A 7,482-nucleotide genomic window follows, 5' to 3' on the forward strand; every position below is an offset into this window, starting at 1 on the left:
TTTATGCATAACACATAAAATTAATGGAAACAATTTAACTCAAAGATAAATATGTACTCTTACAGGAATGCATGTGTTTGGCTTGGGTTGTCTTGTCAGAGGATTTCAATGAGATCATGTTGACTGATAATGATCAAGTCTTCTATATACTCACTGATGGTTCTGCAATTTTTTTCTATTGATTATGGAGAGAACATTGTTGAAATACCTAAATGTACTTGCACTTTTGAATAAATCTTGTAGGATAGTAAGCTGTTTGCTTTTTTTACATCAAATCACCAGTATTCGGTTAATCACCATTAGTACTAGCATGTCTAATTAGTGAATTGTCAGCTCATAAATAAGGATGTGTTTCTCTCTGCATATTAATTTCTGGGAAATTTAGAGTTAATTCTGGTTTTCTATGGCATCATTTTGTATTCTCCAACATTATCTTTTCACTCTTATATTGATGAGATTTGGGTGAGATTCAGGGTTTCATTTGATAGTGAGATTAGTTGAAAGTTTGAGAATGTTAATGAGGTGAATTTATTTTTCATGTCTTCAGACATTTTATAAAGGCATTACTGAAGAAGAAACTTTACATTTGTGATACAGCATGATTTTCAGTTATGTATGGTCCAGCACGCATGTTATTTTACTATTCTAACACATGCACCATGATACTTCTGGCTCATTTGGTATTTGGTGACAAGATTATCATGACAGAAATATCTCATGCTTCCATCATGGAATCCCTTAATTGGGTGAGAGAACAGGTGGGGAATCGGCACATAGGGATATGCAATAAATAGTGTGTATCAGTTTATATGACTGCTGTAACAACCACAATAATCTACAACACAAATTTATAATCTTTCTTTTATTGAAATCAGATTTTTAAATTATTTTCAATGGTGCAAGCGAAAGGGGTCTGCCTAGCTTCTCTCCTTCTTGAGTATATAGGAAAAAATGTTTCCTTGACTGTAAACTTGAAGAAATCTATTCCTTCCATTACTTGACTCCTGTCTCCATCTCAGTATTCAAACTCAGCAAGGTAGGATCTCGCTTAGGCATCACATTCTAACATTGTATCTGCCCCAGCCTCCTTCCCATGAGGGACAAACTGGATAATCCAGTATAATATGCCTTATCAAAGTCAGTAACTTAATCACATCCTCTACGTCCTAGTTTTCATGACAGATAATGTTCAGAAGTTCCGCCCTCAGAAATATCCATACTTGTCTGGAATATCGGTATTATACATTATTGTTGGCATTGGGGTTTGTTGAAGTTTACAAGCTGCCAGAATGCGATATAGCAAAACTAAAAGTGCTTTTAAAAAGGGGAATTTAATTTGCTATAAGTTTACATTTGATGCCCATGGAAGTGTCTAAATACAGGCTTCGAGGAAAATACCTTAATTCAAGAATGACCAATGCATTTGTAATATCTCTATTAGGTGGGTAGCATGCTGATCCTTTGCAGGTACTTTGCTCCTGGGCTCCGTGGTTTTCAGCCAATGTTTCTGTGGAGGTTCCTTACTTCAATTCTCCAGGGCTGGCTTTCATCTCTTGGCTTCCCTTGGCTCTCAAAAGGTAGGCTCTGGCTTACTTACCATCAAATGGTGATTTCTGCTGTGCTCCATGCCTCCCCAAACATCTATGTCTCTGTTCTCTGAATGACAGCATGTGTCAGCTCTGCTCTAAAAGTTCTCTTAGCTGATTCTCTGTCATTTCGATCATTTATGTGGGCATGCAGGCTTCTGTCATTTATGTCTTCAAAATATTTCATCATTTCTAAGTTTACAGTAAACTAATCAAGACCCACCAGGAATGGGTGGACTAAAATCTCCATTTAATCAAAGGTTATATACACAATTGGATGTGTCACATATCTGTGGAGATAATCTAATAAAAATTTCCAACCTTCATTATTGGATTAGGATTGCAAGAAATCACTGCCTCCACAAGATTGGATCAGGATTAAAATGACTTTGGGGGGTGGTATATAATATTTTCAAACCAGCACAGGAGTCTTATCTTTAATATATTGAATTAATTTAAACTGCCTGTTGAAACCATAGGAAAGACAAAAGTTATTGAAAGCCAAGTGTTCAGTGTACATGCTTATAAAAAACATATGCTTGTTCATAATTACACAGTGTCTTAAATTCAAAACCCTCGACCTATAAATGTAAAGGTATGTTACCATCACATTTGAAATTCAGAAAAGAATGATTTGAATCTATCAATCATTCTGAAAAATTCATTGATGACTACTCACAGATAAGTATTTTCTCATGTCTGTTATGCTTTGATATTAATGTCTTTATGTCCCCCAATACAATGCAGGATGACCTAGAATACCTCCTTGGAAGCTTTCTACCTGAGGAACATCATGGGGTTCCCAAAGCTCAATCAATGGAAAGGATGTCAGTTCACTTTACTCCTGGAATGGAGGGGACTATACCCTTAGCACAGGCTGCTCTGATCTTTGTTATTGCTGCCTCAGCCAAGTATTGTCCAGGTGCCATCCTGAAGTGCTAGACTCTACCAATTCTGTGTCCAGTTCAGAGGCAATGGCACAGGTGACTGTGCATGTGCAGCGTTCAGACAAAGTCTAGCTCAAGAGTGGGGTAGGCCTAAGCCTTCCTGATGCAGAGGCCAACATGTCAGAAAAGAAACAAGGTTTCAAGCAAACCATTACACAGAATTATTTTCTTTCTCTTTGTACAATATAGCATCTTCCCAGAAGTGACAACTCAGTAAACGTTACCAGGGTTCCTGACAACTGATGAGGCTCTGAACTCCCCATGGCATATCTATTCCCAGTGAAAATCTATTGGCTGTGCATTTGGATCATGAACATTTTCAATAGCCATGTCGACAATGAAGAGGTCAAGGTGAGGTACCTAGAAGGTGCACGTAAGGTGATGCTCTAGCTTCTGCTCTTTTCTTTGAGATCATGGGGTACTATACAGTGTGGAACTAAGCTGGGGGAACAAGAATCTGTATAGCCTTGGAGATATGGGACATGCATGGTTGTACAGTGTGAAAATGACATGGAGACTTTAATTTTCAATTCACATGACATCATTCTACCAAAAATAATCTTCTCATGGTGATAAAACAATCATGCCCATTCAATTTTTATTATTACTGTTGCTATTATTCGTATTTTTTATTTTTATATTTATTTTTCATTTTAATTTTATACTCACCTGAGCAGAGCCAAGGTAGAGAATTAGTTCCACAGAAATAACACTGCAGATTCTGAATGTTAGCTGAATGAAAATTTGTTCATACTTCTTGTCTAATCCAGGTGAACAAAATGAAGGAAACTTCATTTTGTATGTGTGTGTATGTGTGTGTATGTGTGATCACAATACCATGTAATGTACAGGAGAATCCAAATATATTTTCTGTTTTGAAACTTGGATAAAATGTTACATTATTTACAAAAGATGTAGTACAGATTCCCCAGAAATTAAATCCTTTTAAGGAAGAAAAGGAAACATTCTGTCATTACAGAGGACCCCTGCTTCCACACATCTTCCTTGCTCATGAATCTGGGGCTGGTCCCTGCTCTGGTGAATCCTGAGCGCCCCCTACAGCTCAGCCAACTCCCGCATGGGGAGTTTTCTGTCTGGGCTCACACTGACTTCCTCTCACTGTGTCTCTTGCACAGTAATACACAGCTGTGTCCTCATCAGTCATGGAGCTCAGCTGAAGAGAGAACTCATTCTTGGAAGTGTCTCTAGATGTGGACAGTCGGCTCTTGAGAATGGATTGTAACCAGTGTTACCATTATAGCATATATATGACAACCACTGCAGCCCCTTCCCCTGGGACTGGCGGATCCAATACCAGCAGTAATTACTGGTTGTGATGGAAAATCCAGAGACAGTGCAGGTGAGGGACAGGGTCTGAGAGGGCTTCACCACTCCTGGGCCTGACTCCTTCAGCTGTATCTGGGACAGGACACCTGGGAACAAGCAGAACAATCTTGAGACAATGGCTCAGATACATCATCCCCATTACCTTCATTTCTGAATGCCAGAGACACTCACATCTGGAAGCTGCCACCAGAAAGAATAAGAACCACAAGGGTTTCATGTTCCTGTAGGTGAGGTCCATGATGTCCAGGAGATATTATCCAGACTCAGGAGGAACCTGAATTTAAATAAAAGTGTGCTGTGGTTTCATCTGTTTGTCCATGTGGTGATTTGCATTTAGGAGGTAAATGAATATAAAAGGAAGGGTAGTAAGGGGAGGGCCTTGTCTTAGGTTACTCTAGGAGGAGGAAGCTGGCTGGGCCCTGACAGAACAGTCCTTTCACTGAGTTACCTTCACCAAGCCCTGATTCCCTACTTCCAAGCAGAAAATCTGTAGGATGAGAAGTTAAATGGCACCAAGGTTTGAGAATGGCTCTCTGCAAGAAATTATATATATATGCATATCTGTGTGTGTGCTTATGTACATTTATATCCCATATATATAGAATGTATAGCATGCATATATATTGAATAATATTATAAATGCCATGACAAGTTTGGTTATAATGGATTCAAGTTGATTTTTGAAATATCAGTGCAGGAAAGCATGGTTGGTGTACCTTCTCCACATTGTTGATTCCATTTTTCTATAGCAACTTCATGTGTGCGATTTTATTAAGTTGTCAGTGCTATTACATATATTAATTATGTATTTAATTAATGGTATAATCTCCAATGGGAAGCAGAAAAACCTGTGTGTACACTCCCTTCTGACCAAGATCATTTCCCAGGGAAAAACTGCCTTCCCCTACATCTCACACCTGTGCAGCTAGGGCAAGGTCAATGCCACTGACCCTCAGACCCTCACCTGAACTCTAACCTACATAGATCTATTCATCTCTGAATTTCTCTTTCTAACTTATCGTATCAAGAAGAGCCCTTGAATGCAATATATTGCAAACTGGCCATTCAGTAAGATTAATTAGAGATTAAATTAAAATTTTGGTAATAAATTCATCTCTAGCTTGATTGCAAGTTGGTGAAGCGGCAATAGGAGGTCAAAGGACTCAGACCTAACACTACAGTCTCCAAAATTTATAGTGGGATCCAGGATTAAGGAGAAAAGCATATGGCGTGTTCCAAGAGAGGCCCTGGTGCATTATTCATTAAGAAAGTCTATGAGTAGAGGTGCAGTGTGAGGAGGGGCAGGTAGGAAAATCAAATTCACAAGCTGAGTAAATTTTATCCCTTCTAGAATGCTGTGCTGAAGGTCAAAGTGATTATTTAATTTTTAACATTTTACTGCATCTCCCTATTTAACATACTTCATGCAAGTTTGGTATTTGGTTACATTAATTCAGGGGAATGAACTTCTCTGCATATGGTTTCATTCACCTAACTTAATAGATTTTTATTTATTAACAAAATCGCCTAAAGCTAAATGCTTCAATGAAATCTCACTGAACACCTCTTCTATTGTAACCATGTAGCAGGATATCCTGGGCCTACCTATAAAAAGAAGAGAGAAGCCATGAGGAGAAACCTGAGGTGCTGATTGGAAGCTCCTTTATCATTTCTCTGCATCTGTCCTGGTTCTGTATCCTCTTGAGCCTCTCCATATTCCAGGCTCTTGGGCTTGAGCCCCCTGCACTCAACCTTCTGGCGCTTCAAGGAGCAAATTTCTTGGGCTCTTTCTGTCCTCCATGCACTGTGAGTCCCACGTAGCATGTCATTTCTGATGCTGAGCATTCAGGTTGATGGTTGCAGGTGGCAACTGGAATTATCTTTGGCAGGCATCTTGGCCTTGGATGGCTGAGCTGCAGTTGTGCTCAATATGCCTGTTGTAGTTGGTGAATATCTGTTGGTTCCTATGGAATCTGTCATCATCAAAGCTACTCACTGTGCTTACACCTACTAGACTGTCCATGAATCTTCAGACACATTTATTACTGCTCAGAACAATTCTTCACTGGGAGAGAAGGACAAGCACAGACACTTAAAAGAAACTCCAGATGGCAAGACACCCTGTCCTGTCTCTTTCTGAACATGATCCTGGAACTGCAGTTCCTGCGTGTCCCCTGGAGGCCACTTTGCAGGGGAGAATTAAATCTGACTGAACTCACAGTAACTTCTGTGTCTCAGTCAGGGATACACGGAGGCATCCTCAGCTTTCAGACTTCTTACTCTTAGTCACAAATGGTTTTGGCATTTTTCTTTTTAAATAGTGAATGTAAACTTCTGCATAGCATGTGCTAATTCCATGTCAACAAAAACCTCCTTGGAAACTGCCACCCCCAAAACATCCAGAAGCAATCAAGTGTGAATCCGGAGACTGCCCACGAGAGGCTCAGAGACCACATGAACCGCACCGCATCTCCCCTAAACAATGCCATCTGTGCCCCACCCTGGACATCCACAGGTTCAAAGACCTGCAATTCAAGGAAAACCCAGCATCGCCCATCATTTTCTTACCCATGTGCAGTCATAGAATCAAAGTCTACATTCTCCATAAAATTCCTTTACAATTGCAAAAAGGAAAACACAGCCCAAACTCCACAACCAGAGAATGCACCCTTAGTTCAATATCCTCAACTACATTGAAAACGATTAATAAATATGAGGGTTGAATTCATTTGGGAGAGGTTTCAACAAGGAGGAAAGTATTTTTAGATCCCAAGCAAGACAAAGTGAAATAAGTTATCATTATAGGAAATGAACTTATTGGGTAGTGAATGCAGAAAAATTTCAACTTAAGGTAGCATGACCAAAATAAACCCAAAATCAGCTCTGAGAAGACACAGCCAAATCCCTGCAATAAGGATCTAATTGAAGGTACAGAGTGAGACCATTCAAACAAGAAAAAAGGATTTATGTATAAATTATTAGCACAGAAAATAAAATATTAAATCAAAGTCTGTATTTTATATAACATGTTTAGATTTAACAAATAATTTGGGAAAAATCAAAGAACAAGACTGCAGTCTTAATGGAAATATTCTTAGAATGAGATTAATATACAACCAAAATATGGGAACTAAAAGATAAAATAAGAATTTAATATAACTCATTCATTTGTTTAAAATCCTAAAGGAAAAGTTAGACTGATTGTAAAGTTACTAAGCAGTATAAATTGAAGTATAGGAATTATTTTTTAAAAATGAGATTCGTCCACAAACAATACAAAAAACCCAATGCAGAACCTAAATGAAAAATAAATAGTTTCCTCCAAGTATTTAGTGCATCTGTCAAAATATGTAGTGAACTTAAGCCAATATAAGTTACTCAAAATTAAAAAAACAAATTTCTGATTTGCCTGCAGGAGACCGGGGTTTAATTCCCAGTGCCCATTTGAAAAAAAAAAGGGCTAAAAAGCTGGGGAAAAGAGAATTTAACATTCTAGAATACTGATTCAATATCACACAGTTTAATATAGTTATTGATAGGATAACAAAAGGGGAAAATGGACGGACGAAGAAACACTTGAAGGAATATTGGCCACTATTGTT

At 38.5% G+C, this 7,482-nt stretch overlaps 1 pseudogene across 1 annotated transcript in view; it reads right to left on the reverse strand.

Moving 5' to 3' along the window:
* The window catches only part of LOC143675573 (immunoglobulin heavy variable 4-39-like), a 39,864-nt pseudogene extending 35,707 nt beyond the window's left edge, over positions 1-4,157 (reverse strand). The window contains exons 1-2 of the transcript XR_013171655.1: positions 4,052-4,157; positions 3,638-3,966 (exon numbers count right to left, since the gene is read on the reverse strand). The product of XR_013171655.1 is annotated as an immunoglobulin heavy variable 4-39-like (transcript). The remainder of the gene's footprint in view (positions 1-3,637; positions 3,967-4,051) is intronic.
* Positions 4,158-7,482: the final 3,325 nt, after the last annotated feature.

The sequence above is a fragment of the Tamandua tetradactyla genome, chromosome 3 (assembly GCF_023851605.1).
Source record: "Tamandua tetradactyla isolate mTamTet1 chromosome 3, mTamTet1.pri, whole genome shotgun sequence".
Taxonomy (NCBI): Eukaryota; Metazoa; Chordata; class Mammalia; order Pilosa; family Myrmecophagidae; genus Tamandua; species Tamandua tetradactyla.